General features: G+C 39.6%; 1 pseudogene; it reads left to right on the forward strand.

The window, feature by feature from the left end:
• Window positions 1-3,453: 3,453 nt before the first annotated feature.
• Window positions 3,454-4,122, forward strand: LOC116154032 (large ribosomal subunit protein uL6-like; annotated as a pseudogene).
• Window positions 4,123-12,963: the final 8,841 nt, after the last annotated feature.

Below are 12,963 nucleotides of genomic sequence, written 5' to 3' on the forward strand. Positions count from 1 at the left end.
GTTTCTCTGGAGAACCCTGACAAATATAAGGTATAAATACTTCCAAAACAAATAGATTGGTGGATCTTTGCTGACCTCCAGAGAGTTTATAAATTGCATTATAAAGCTTTTTAAATGAAAGCACCTTCTATTTTGATTGACGTACAAAGGCAAATCCTCTTTCATACAGATACAAAAGAATTCAAGAAAAGAAAAAGATTTCATTCCATACACTTTTTTAATTTTTTTAAATTGAAGTATAGTCTTTACAATGTGTCAATTTCTAATGTACAGCATAGTATGTCATTCATACATATATTCCTTTTCATATTCTTTTTATAGGTTACTATAAGATATTGAATATAGATATTGAAATAAACTTGTTTATTTTATATATAGTAGCTAGTATCTGCAAATATCAAACTCCCAATTTACCCCTTCCCACCCCCTTTCCCCTCTGGTAACCGTAAGTTTGTTTTCTATTTCTATGAGTCTCTTTCTGTTTTGTAAATAAGTTCATTTTTTTCTTTTTTTAGATTCCACATGAGTGATATATAGTATTTTTCTTTCTCTTTCTGGCTTACTTTGCTTAGAATGATGATCTCCAGGTCCATCCATGTTGCTGCAAATGGCATTATTTTATTCTTTTTTATGGCTGAGTAGTATTCCATTGTATAAATATACCACAATTTCTTTATCCAGTCATCTGTCGAAGGACATTTAGGTTGTTTCCGTGTCTGGACTATTGCAAATAGTGCTGCTATGAACATTGAGGTGCATATATCTTTTCAAATTAGTTTCCTCTGGATATATGCTCAGGAGTGGGATTGCTGGATCATATAGTAAGTCTATTTTTAGTTTTTTTGAAGACTCTTCATACTGTTTTCCATAATAACTGCACCAAACTACATTCCCACCAACAGTGTTAGGAGGGTTTCATTCCATACACTTTAAATCTACTGGTTTGACAATTTTCATTTGAAAACAATAGTATGTCTTCCCTGTTTTTAACAGGATAAAAAATGCTAGCTAATATTCCAGCTTTTGTAAAACCTGGATTTGTTTATTCATGAAAAGCCTAAATCTGGACTCCCTAAATCTTTTACTAATCTTGCTCTTCATTTAAGTTTACATTATTAATTGTTTAATAATATAAAAATGCTAAGAAATGCATATATCTAACTACCCAGAATTATACCTTTGAAAAAGATTTCCTCTTAAGAATTTCAGACAGTAACTGTTTAGAACTAGTTACTCCACTTCCACTGTCTATAAATTTCATAATGTTGTCTGTCTGACAATCTTTGCTGTCATCAGTGACTACATTATTCTGTAACATCAACTTAAATCATAACACCAAGATCCTAAACTGACTTTGAGACCCTGGACTAATTGAGTTAATTAATAAATAACCTTTGGATGCCCAATTTCTTAGCAGATCAAAATCCTAAACAATAGGGAATGCAAAAACAAGGAAGCATAATTTTAATATGTCTGCCCTTGCCTCCTGTTTTTATTCTTTAGAGAGTGACCATCAGTTAGCAGATTAATAAGGATGTACAAATGCCTTTGGGCCATATTGGCATACAGGATACCATTCACTCTGTTCAGGACGTGCAGAATGAATGAAAGTGAGCTGATGGTACAAAAGCAGGCATCCTTGGGGGGCTGTGGTCCGCTAAGTACCTGATGTCAGACTATGCTCCGTTGCTTCCTTTCCTGTTGACTCCATGCCTGAGAGGGAATAGAAGTTAATTTCTTTGGTAAAAGTTGTAATAAAATAAGTATTCAAACAGTAGTTGCAAAGACAAGCAAATATGTAAGGTGATGGATATGTTTTGTTGGGCTTTCAAGGAAATTGCTGGAGTTTTATTAAAATGGTAAGTTCAATGTGATATGTCTTTTTTTATAAAGCTATACATTTACCACTTAATTTTATGTGCATGTATAAATATATATAGGCATATGAATTAGTAAACATTAAGTTTGTGAATGACATAATTCAGAAAAAGAATGATCTTCGGTCATGCTTTTGAGTCTTTTTTTAATTTTATTTTAATTTTAGTTTTTAAGTGGAGGTATTGGGGCTTGAACCCAGGAACATGTGCCTGCTAAGAATGTGCTCTGCCACTCAGCTATCACCCTCCCTTCCTTGAATCATTTTTAAACAAAAATTCTTCACTTCTGAAAGTTAGGATTCCTAATAATTATTGTTACTTATTACTGTTTTTTATTTTAAATTGTCCATCAGACAAAGATTATAATAATTTTCTTATCTTCAGGCCCCTATCACTTACGTTCTGATCTTTAGGTATGTTCTGTCTCACCTGATAACCCTCCTCACCATCTCAAGGAGACATGCTACAGATAATTAGCCTGTTCGGTCTTCCCACATTTCCTTTAGCTCAATCACTACAAAAGCCACCTAAAACACATGTTCCAGGGCCCGTCCCTTTGGAGCCAAATGTTAAATAGGCCTTTTCCTTTCCTAAGCAGACATTGTATAGCAACTCCTGACTTTGGGCAACCTGACCACGCTAAATCCTTTGTATTGTTTGCCCAGGAAAAGGCAAGTTGTGCTTTAAAAGTGCTTAGGTGAAAGCTACAGACTCATCACTGGCCTACGGCCTGTCTTAGGTAGGTTTAGCCACTTTGTCGCTGTGGCGCAAGTAGTTAAGCCTGAGCAGGCATTATTCTGGCTCCCTTCTCACTCACTGCTCTCATAAGATTTGCTGTTCAAACATAATTGCTTCAAAACAATGTGTGATAGTCGCATTTTGCCTACAGCATTTTTTCATTGTCTACTCCCACATAATTGTCAAGCACAACTCCAAACTCAGTAATCCAACCTAAGGAAACCCACCTACCTGCCCCTCCTAAGAGAAGTGAATCGCATGACTGCTGAACAGCTCTTCAAACTCAACATTCCCTACCCTGACTGGTAGTCCCTTGGCCAACACTGATGTATTATTTTTTCATGGTTCTTTAAAATAATCAAAGTACATTCTGTGCGGCATAGGCTGTAACTGCTGAACTCTCTGCTGCCTAACAAGAGCACACCATCTTGTTAAAGATTTAAGAATTCAAAAACCCCTTGCTGACAGTAGATGTGCCTTTGGGTTGTTCAGGGTCTCAGTACAGTATGAAAGCAAATGGGTTTTCTAACTTCCTCAAGCACCTGAATCAAAAAATGGAAAATGAATGGATGAATGACTTATTCAAGACAAGACAACATCTGAAAGGAATATCATCTTTTAAATACTACTATAAATATATACCAGTAATACTTTTGAAGCTAAAGGGAATGCCCGAGCCCTCTGCTACACAAAACAACCAGCCCTTACCGATTTTCCCAGGAGAGTTATTTGATGTGATTTCATCAACCCAGAAGGACTTTTTTTCAAATACAATGATCTACCCCTACAGAAGGGAAAGAGATAGTGACCGTATCAAAACTCTCACGCAGAGCTCTTTGCCGCATCTACTGCAACAATGAAGACCATTCTCAGCAATCAGACTGTCGACATTCCAGAAAATGTCGATATCACTTTGAAGTGATGCACAGTTATTGTGCAGTGCCCCAGAGGCACCCTGCAGAGGGACTTCAGTCACATCAGTGTAGAACTCAGTCTCCTTGGAAAGAAAAAGAAGAGGCTCCTGGTTGACAGATGTGGAGAAATAGAAAAGAACTGGCTGCTGTTAGCACTACCTGCAGCCGTGTACAGAACAGGATCAAGGGTTCCGTTACAAGCTGAGGTCTGTGTATGCTCACTTCCCCGATCAAAGCCGCCACTCAGGAGAATGGTTCTCTTGTTGAAATCTGAAATTTCTTGGGTGCAAAATACATCCTCAGGGGGTCAGATGAGGCCAGGTGTTCCTTATTTAGCATTTCAGGCTCAGAAAGATGAGTTAATTCTTGAGGGAAATGACATTGAACTGGTATCAAATTCAGCTGCTTTGATTCAGCAAGCCACGACAGTTAAAAACAAGGATATTAGAAAATTTTTGGATGGTATCTATGTTTCTGAAAAAGGAACAGTTCAGCAGGCTGATGAATAAGACTTAAGTTGTCCAGCTACAGAAACAGCAAGATGCCAGATGAATCTTCAGATTCATTTATGATATTTTAAGGAGACAATAAAAGCTCTATTGTTTTGGAGGGGGAAAAAAAACTCACGCAGAGCTTTGAGTTTTGGACTTCCCAACATGGCCACCTGGTGGCGCCCAAGTGCATCCCCAGACGTTTATTACGTTTGTTCTATGGAAGCATCTAGGATGCCAAGGATGAATCAGTCCAAAATATAGAAACGTGGTTAGGGGAATTTTACCCAAGGCTCAAGGGGTAGCTGAAGTTTCCTTAATCTATCATTTTCAAAATCTAGGGAAAAAAAACTACAAAGTTAGGGCAAACCTCAGAATCTCATCTTAAGAATCACTTGAAAGTGTACAGACTTATTCTATTGCCCAAGTGACAAATCCTTAAATGTGTTTCAGTAATTGCCTGCAATTTTTCTTTTTGGAACAAAACCTTTCTTCTATGAAAAGGATAATGCTTTAACTAATACAAGAAAACTTAAGATTTCTTTTTTTTTTTTCACCTGGGTGGAGGAACTCACTTTACAGGTTCCGTACTTTAAGTGGTTATGTAGAATCTCCAGATAAAACAGAACCATCCTTGTCCATATGCTTCTAGAAAGGTAAATCAAACTAATGATATTGTAAAATCAAAACTGTCTAAAGTTTTAGGAGAGCTTAACCTTCTGTGGTCTTAAGTTCTATTCTTCGCCTTAATGATAATGTGATGTACACCACATAACCTCAAACTCTCACCATATGAAATTCATACAGGAAAACTAGTGAGGCTCAGATTAACTCCTTCTCCAACAGACTTTACCTTGTCATGTTTCAGTCTTGTCAGCTATTGTCAGAACTGATATGCACACAGACACGTGCCCAACAGCTATAAGCTGTACTTCGAAAGAGACAACATCAGACACAACCCTATATAATACAAAACCAGGAGACAGCGTGCTGAGGATGCCTAGGCATCAGCTTTGGAAAGGTCATGTCGAGTACACTCAGCCACAAATATTGCTCTTAATCTCTAGGGTATATACTCATGGATTTATGATTTCCAGGATAAAGTCACTAATGACTCAACAACCTGGACATCCAGTCCCACTGGAGGTAGATAACCTTAAGGATCAGTCAGTAAAAAGCTTTTATAAGCACACAGCTCCGAAAATGGGTAGCTACTCAAGTGTCTATGCAAGACTTTTAGGTTGAGATCTGTGATTAGGATTTAACAGTTTATCACTTGTCTCCTTTTATTACTTCTCTTCTTTTGTGTGGGTCAAGGTATTCGATTATAAAGTGACTGCCATGGTTGGTTTTGCCTTTCCCTTAGCTGTCTCTTTCCCATAAACTCTTTGAATGCCCTCATTATTTACCTGTCTCAAACCACCGCAATGGCTGCCAATTTTTCCAACAAGTGGTTGGACCGTCTGTCTTTAGACCCCGCTAATAAGACCTCCTAACATATCTGTATATGTCTTTGCTGAACCTAGGCCCCCAACCATTAACTGCTGTTCCTAAAATCTACAAAAGCCTCACAGGAATTCAAGGAATGTGAGGGAGAAAAAAAAGACTGAGACTTATTCTCCTGGTTAGGTCTAGGCCAACTAGGAAACTGGATATAAATGGTTTCAAATGTTTATTACATTTGTAATTATTCTCGTATTTCTTGAGTACATTCAATATGTGATATCCCGCTGTTTAAATATTACTATAAGCTGTTAGCTCAAACCAACATCTAGTGGATGATACCACATCAAGAAGACATGAAATTCTTCATAGCAGCCATGGTCTTGGATCTGAGTTTGATCACAAGATGGGAGTGAGCATTTATAAAGTTCCAGCTCAACCACGTTGTAGACACCAAAGGAAGGACCTCAGCAGCCGGTATGAAAGATGAGCGTATCACCAGCTACTCTGCAGCTGAATCACACGATTTCTTGAAAAATTACAAATAACTAAAATTGCCTTCCCTGGTACTAATGCAGTCTGCTTGGTTGCAAATTGCCCCCTTGGTAGTTTTTAGCCAATCAGCGTGCCCAGGGACAAAACAGAAAGTTTTGTCATTGCTCCCTTGACTGAGAATGTTCCCCCTATAAACCCTGCTTTGCCTGTTTGGCGGCAATCTGTAAACCACTGATCTCCCTTAAACATGAGTAAGTGTCAGCTGTGCTTTAATCTAAACTAAATGTCTCTGAGATAGTCTTTGAGGTGGGTGATGTCAACATCCAAGATAGGGAGTGAAAGCAGGGAGGCTGTTCTGGAAAGGGGTTGTTTGGAACATTCTGTTTGTGGTACTTGTAGAACATACAGGAGAAAAAGGAAAAAGATGGAGGCTGGGGCAGAAATTAAGAGTTATTAACATGTGTGGACAATTTTGTAATAGATTCCTCAGTAATTCATAAGGTAAAGACGGTGAATCACCACTGTCGAGGAGGAAGAAATGTTCTTCTGGTTGGTCTAAGAATGAAATTGACTTGGCACAGATTAACAGGAAAAAATCAAACCAAAGTTTAATAACATATACATGGAAAAGCCCCAGGAAAACTGAGTAACTCTCCAAAATGACCAACATCCTCACCTTAAATATCACCTTTCACTGAAGACAAAAGAGGATGTTGAGGGTTGTGGTTTGGGACCTCAAAGGGGAAGAAGGTAATTCACATGAAGATGGAAAAGCAAGTGTCTGGTAAACAAATGTTTGCTGGGTCATGCAGAGACAGTGGGACACAGAGAGGAATTTTAACAAATAGAGTTTGCTAGGTTCCTCTCAGTTTACTCGTGGAGTTCATACTGTAGTTACTATGGTGATAGTTCTCTTCCCGGAACAGGTCCTCTGTCTACACTCTTTAGGCAGTTAGGGAGTAGGTCAATAGTTCTTCGTGAGTCTTTTGAGCCTTGATTGTTTTCAACTCAAAATAATCTTCATGCCAAAGAGATATTTTGGGGTAGCAAATTTGGCTCCCCTGTTCGACCAAATTATCTACACCACCATCTGAGGGTTGTCTGAGGAAGAGGAGCCAATAAAGAGGATGGAATAGAGCTATCAGAGGGGAATTGGGGAGCCTGTTCACAGGGGTGTCTGGCACAGGACTGGGGGATTTCCAGGAGAAGGGACCGAGCCATGGGATGGAATTAAAGAGGAGCAAAGAAATTTATTCTATCACATGCGAAGTGCTGTTGATTTTTAAGACACCTTAACTTCAGAAATGCTGAAAACTGTGCATCTTAGAATTGATGAAATACAGCAGAATGTGGGCTGAAAAGGAAGGATTGGATTTGGAAATTAGGAAGTCGCTGGTTAATCATTTCACTAAATTAGTAAGTGCAGAACTGGATGGCTGTGGGAGTGTGGATGTGGGAACTGTTTGCTGACCACTACTTTACAAAATGGGAAGATGTGATGAAACTTGAGATGAGGCAAGTGTCGACTGAAAAAAAATGCACAACCTAAAAGCTGAGAATTATATTTTATTTGACGGATTTTCTGAGGACTTCAAACCTGGAAGTCAGCCTCTCAGAATAGCTCTGAGGGACTTCTCTGAAGAGGTAAGGGAGGAGCCAGGATACACAGTGGTTTTTGCAACAAAGACCGGGTATTGGGAACATCAAAAGATTACTGTTAATTAAAGAAAACTAGATAGCCCAAGTTAATGAATTTAGCACTTTTCTGTGTGTGGGAGGATGCAAGAGTCTGGGCTCATTGAAATCATTCCTTTGATATGCACTGTAGCTATCTAGGGCCAGTATCATCTTCTTTCACATCCTGAGGCCCCTCAGGGGGCACCACTGAGGGTGGCTGCAGAGGCTGAGTGCTTGGCAGCAGGCAGCCAGTTTATCTCCATCGTGAGTTCCCTCAGGGCTCACCATTGAGGGCCGCTGTAGTGGCTTGACGGCTGCAACATCCTTTGTTTACTGATATGGGGAGGCAACATTTTTCACTCAAACTGGATTTAAAGGAAGGTAATTTCTATATGAGGAAGAATTGAGCTTTGAAAGCTAAGAAGCTGATGGAGAGGCAGAGACTAAAGGTCCATGTGGGGCAGTCTAGGGTAGATTAGAGGAGGAGGACACAGCTGTGGAGTCAGTAAGGGTGGGGTTTAAGTAGTGACTTTTCTACTTACTAGTTCTCTGAGCCTGACACCTCACTTAAACCCTCTGAGCCTTGGTCTACTCACTTGTAAAAGCAGGGTAATCATTCCCCTACCTCATGGAGTTGCCAGTATGTATTAAGTGAGATTATCTACTTAATGAAGTGCTTGGCACAGTGACCAGGACATATTAACTGGATCTACTATTAAGAGATTAAGAAAGAGCATAATTGATTGGCCAAATCCAGGTAGGAAAGGATGGAATCAAGTTCATAGGTGGAGGAATTAGCCCTGAAAAGGAAGAGGGATCCCTGTGTACTGGTTCTAAAAGATGTCCATGAAGTCTTTGATCCCCCTTCCTTCAAGATGGAGCGTAAATCCTCTGCCTTTGAGTGTAGGTGGCACTTAGTGAACCACCTCTAACTAATAGAATGTGGTGGGAGTGACGACGTGCAACTTTGAGAGTAAGTTACAGAAGGCGTGGTGCCTTCCATACTTGTTCTCTTGGGTCACTCATTCTGGGGGAAGCCAGGTGATATTTCATGAGAACATGCAATTCAGTGACGAGGCCCATGTGGTAAGGGATTCAGGCTTCCTGCCAACAGCCGTGTGAGCGATCCATCTTGGAAGTTGGTCTCCTAGCCCCAGACAGGCTTTCCCATGAGTGTAGCCCAGCTGACATTTTAACTGCACCTTCATGAAAGACCCTGAGCCAAGCTCTCCCAATTAAGCTACTTTAAAATTCCTGACTCATGGGAACTGTAAGGTAATAATCATTTGTTCTTTTAAGCTATTAAACCTGGGGATAATTTGTTACCCAGCAACAGAAAACGAACACACCTTCTTACTCTGAGGCAGAAGGAAATTGGAGAATCATAGGTGAGGATATGCATGATATGGAAAGGCGAAAAGGTAGATGCCCGATGCCTCTATTTTCTCTTAAAATTAAAACACAAGGCATGTTATTTGCTGACCACGAGGTAGCTGGATGAGATTGGCAAGGGAATGGAAGAGCCATGTAAAAAAAAATAGGCAGGGGAATTGACTAGGAACACAAGTAAGATTCATGGTTTTCTTTTGTGCCTCTCTTTATGCCAAATCCAGCTGCAGAAATCACACCTGCTATTGGAAATAGATCAGACTCCATGCAGTGAGCCTTCATCTCGAGTGTGAAATTCAGAGACATTGCGGCCTGTCTGGGCCAGCCCCAGGGACTGCCTGTGTGGGCAGACTGCTAGACTGCTGCTGATGAGTTCAGGGCTGAGGTTGGCTCAGGCTCACCTTGGAAAAGTACTCCTTGCCAGCAAAAATGATTTGCAACAGCCATATAGAGCCTAGCACTTTATTTAGGAAGAGGGATAGACTCAGAGGGAAATATTACAAGAGAAATATCAACAAGCCTTGTGGACTCTGCAGCAAGCATAGGGGAAGCAAGCATAAGGGGAAAACCTACAGTCTTTGAATATCTCATTTGCATTATTCTTTCCTCCTTGGTCCATTTCCCCATTATCCCCTCCTCCCTGGTTATTAGCAAGGGAGCCCTGGGAGTTCTTATTTAGCTAGCTATCCATCTTTATCTCAGAACAGGACGGAGCTCCAGCACATAGAAGAGACAGGCTAGGACTGCCCCCTCCCAAAGTTATAGCCCTGGTCTCTTTAGACCCAAAGACCTACCAGGAATTGAATCACTGCATCCCCTTGTAAAATGACAGATCCTGCTGTCCTTAGGAGCTTAATGCCTCTCTCTATTGATTCTGTTTTCAAATTGGGAAACTGAAACTACACTGCAAAATTGGTATTTTTCTATATTACACAATAGAATCAATTCATTCATTCATCCTTTCACTCAGTTATTCTGTTTTATTTAGCAACTCATTATTGAGTGCCTACTCAGTAATGGGACAGGCATGTACTAAGCGATGAGGAAAAAGAAAATGAATTCTGTGGTCTTAAGGAGTAGCAGAATGGCTTGTTGGCACATAGTAGACACTCAATAAATTTCTGTTGAAATCCTGCCCTCCATGGGCATCATAGTCTAGTAGGGGGAGGAAGTGTGTTAACAAATAATTAAAATGGTTTTAGGGCAACAGTAAAAAAAACAAATCAAGTATTATAAATATAGAGCACTGTATCCACCTGGACATTAGGAATGGTTTGATAGAGGAAGTAACATTTGTTTTGATCTTGAACAAGTAAGAGTTTTCCAGGAAAGGAAAGTAGGAAAAGTATTTATAGGCAGCCCAGAACTCACAGGTCTTGTTTTTAGCAGGATTCCAGTCTAATCCTAATTTGCTAGTATTAATAATAACCAATGTTTTGCTGGGTTTCAGTCTTCTGGGTTTATTTTTGCTTTTGTTCCCTAGGCAGTGATAGGTTGGCAAAGTTAGATGCAGAACAATTGTATAAAAGGGATTATTTTTAACAGAGTGGATGAAATTAATTCAAGAAAAAAAAAAAGATGTGTTTTGAGTTTTTTCCTCAGAGGTATTTTAATTTCTTATAATGTCTCAGCCAGATGGAAGATAGTCTTCCTAAAAATGGGCTCCCTATTACCTCTAAACCTTCCTCTGGCTGAAAACTCAGAAAGCACCCCTTGTTCAATGCCAGACTAGTGCTTACTGTTATTTGTCCTCTTTGGAGCCGTTCAGGAACCCATCAGATACTGTGCACAATAATCAGACTGGCAGAAGGACTTGGAACCAACAGATATAATAATCTAATTTGTCATCATCAATTCATTAGTGATTATACACATATTGAGAAAAAATTTAATTACTTGACAGCATGGAAAATCATACTACACCAAGGAGTAGAACTCAGTAAGCCAACAGTTTCCTCCAAATTGGACTTTAGAAAGAACTCATTTGCATCAGAAAATGTGAATCAACACTGACACTTAGTAAAATGTTTTAATGACTAAGCTCAAGCATTTTGTTTCAAGAAGCTACTGGCTTAATAACACCTGCCACTGTTACCATTGCTAATTAGGTATGTTTCCATAAGTTGTCCAGCCTGTTCTATTAAGCCTGTACACTGCTTTGACAATCTTAAAGGAATGAAGAAGGAACACAGTAAAGAGGATAGGAAATAGAGCCAAGGAGCCCAATCTTTTTCTAGTTTAATTGAGAATTTTGGATTCCATCACGTTGGTCCTCAGCCTTGCAATCAAATTCTTATTTTCACCAGCTTGCAACCATTACTGCATTTAATAGAGGTTAGTGAGTATTTTCATACATAACTCTTGATTATCAGGTATTTAATCAGCAAAGCCATGCAACATTTTGGTAAGTCAATCCCATGAGAAAATGTTATTATCCACAAAGCCAGGCAGTGGTAACCAGAGCAGTACAAAGATTTAGAATCTTCCCTTTCTGGCTAACCCACCACTGCTTGTCTTCAATTTTCTGGATAATTTCGGATTTTATTGAATATGATTCTTCAAGAACTGAACAATCATCTTAAACCAAGGCCAGACTGTTAACACAGAGCAGCCTACCCCTCACTCTCAGTAATATGCTTTCCACATTAAAGGGATTCTGTGACCATAATGGTTTGGGGCAGTCATAAGTAAACAGAGCTCGTGAGGTTTCTGTACTACAAGCATTCTCAGATTTCTTCGTGTAGTAGAGGCCATCGTGGATCTCCAAGAGGAAATAGAGAATATAATTGTTTCCAGCTCATTTGACCACAGAAGCTGTTTTTGAATGGGGGACCGTCTGGTGGGGTCCATGTCCCACAGAGCATACTTGGGGAAATACTGCTTTTCACGTATATTTATGATTCTGAACATTCCTCATCATTAATGAAGCACTGGACACAGTAAAAAAGTAAAAAAGACATTCCAGGGAAGGAGCAGCATCTTAGTGATGGCTGACTTTCGCTTCTCACAACATCCACTGAGCACCTACAAGGGGCAGGGTTCTGGCACCATCCCTTTCAAAATGGTAAGGGTCTCACATTCCTTGAATGCAGTGTACATGGCAATAGGAGTGTCCTGTTAGGGAGACATATCAAATCCATAAACTCCTCACCCCCACTTCAGATCAAAGGAATTTGATGTCCAAGCTATCTACCAACGTTCTCCTGTTACTTTTCACAACCACTAATCAGAAACTCTTGGAAACTCCAGGAAATAAAAGTTTGTGGGTTTTTTTTTTTTTTTTGCAATTTTTCTTATTGAAGTGAAATTCACATAACATAAAACTAACCATTTCAAAATGAAAATTTCAGTGACATGAGATACGTTCACAATGTTGTGCAACCACCACCTCTTGCTAGTTCCAAGACAGTTTGAAAATAAAACCTACCCATTAAGTAGTAAGTCCCCATTCCCTGCTCCCCCCAGCCCCAGTAACCACCAATCAGCTTTCTGTTTCTATGGGTTTACCTATTCTGGCTATCTCATATAAGTGGAATCATACAATATGTGACCCTCTGTGTCTGGCTTCTTTCAAATACCATAATGTTTTTCTTACGTTTATCCACACTGTAGCATGTGGATGTAGCACCAACATCATTCCCTTTTATGTCTGAAAGAGGTCCTGTTGTATGGGTGCACCACCGTGTGTTTATCCCCTGATGGACTTTGTGTTGTTTCCACCTTTTGGCTATTGTGAATAGTACTGCTGGGAACATTCATGTAGAAGTATTTGAGTATATTTGGGTATATATTCCAGGAGTGGAATTGTTGGGTCATGGAAATAAAATTTTGCCACTACAATTTTGTGGCATCGTAGGGCAAATCAAATGGTTCCTATGATTTAGCTAGCTTGACACATAGTTTTTAACGCACTGGGAAAAGATGCATATAAAATGCACT

This window comes from Camelus dromedarius, chromosome 7, assembly GCF_036321535.1.
Source record: "Camelus dromedarius isolate mCamDro1 chromosome 7, mCamDro1.pat, whole genome shotgun sequence".
Lineage (NCBI taxonomy): Eukaryota > Metazoa > Chordata > Mammalia > Artiodactyla > Camelidae > Camelus > Camelus dromedarius.